The sequence below is a fragment of the Macrobrachium nipponense genome, chromosome 12 (assembly GCF_015104395.2).
Source record: "Macrobrachium nipponense isolate FS-2020 chromosome 12, ASM1510439v2, whole genome shotgun sequence".
NCBI lineage: Eukaryota > Metazoa > Arthropoda > Malacostraca > Decapoda > Palaemonidae > Macrobrachium > Macrobrachium nipponense.
The window spans coordinates 65,026,047-65,027,203 of record NC_087205.1 but is presented as its reverse complement, the minus strand read 5'-3'; positions in this window follow the sequence as shown (position 1 = coordinate 65,027,203).

Genomic DNA, 1,157 nt, shown 5'->3' with positions numbered 1-1,157 from the left:
TCGTAAAGCTCCTCCTGTACTCACTCCTTTTCTTGTCTTGTTTTCCTCAGGCCTGGGCTACAAAAAATTATGATGTCTGTCCCATTGGCCTTTGTTCTTTGGGAAGTGATGGAATGTGTCCCTTCATTTTGGCAATTGCTTTTTGGCTCCATGCACATACCCTAACCTTATTTATCAAATACGTGTTTCCTTGGTCAACATAGCGTTAAGAGTAATTTGTCTATTTATTGTAAGTAGTATTGTTTAATAGCTGCTGTAGAGAAACAGCCTAGATATATGCTCCTAAGTGCAGGTACCTATTGCTTAACTATGTAAATGGCAGTACTTAACTACCAAGAGGCGAGGTAGACGAAGATTCCATTGCTTCCTAATGATGTCATCCTAGTATCACTGTTCCTATTCTATACAGTGGCTGTTGAGAGTTACGTTTAATTCACACTACCCTTGAATGAAATCAGTCCCTATGTCGCCAAAAAGGTAGGATCCCGTTTTAACGACAAACCTTCCACAACGTCAGATTAGAGCAAGAAGTTGCAATGACAGGTGAACTAACTTCGTGTCCTCGTAATATAACTTGTGCTAATATAAGCTTAAAGTTTCGCAACCTGATCAGAGGAGAAGAAGAGGAATTTTGCTTTTGAAATGTTACCTTTTTTGTAAAAAAAAAAAAAAAGAAAAAAAAAAAAAATCGCCAAAATAATGAATGTATGTGATTTGGGAGACAAAGGAATTGCACGAGACGAAAACGCTAAAATTTGCGAGAACCCTCTGAGAGAATCAAATTTAAGTACTGCCTTATGACTCTTGTGTCAAATTACAGTAATTGTTTTAATTTTGAGTTCTTAGAAAGCGTAATAACTACATCCTAACTTGGCGTCACCAAGGTGTCGTTACGGCTGACTCTCGAGCGAGGCCGAGGAGTCATTCTTTCCCAGAGTAGAGCACCAATAACGCAGGTAGACAAAAATTCTTCTCTGATATAGCCGGGTTGGTGTAGTGACATGTGTAATTGGCGACATTTTATCTGATTCCATCTGTCTAGTGAAAATGTGTTAAGTATTCAGCTGGTAATCATATTGGATGTGTTTTGTGATGATTTCATTAAGACTCGTGAAATTTAGGTTTTCCAATTGGGAAATTTCAGTAATGAACACGTG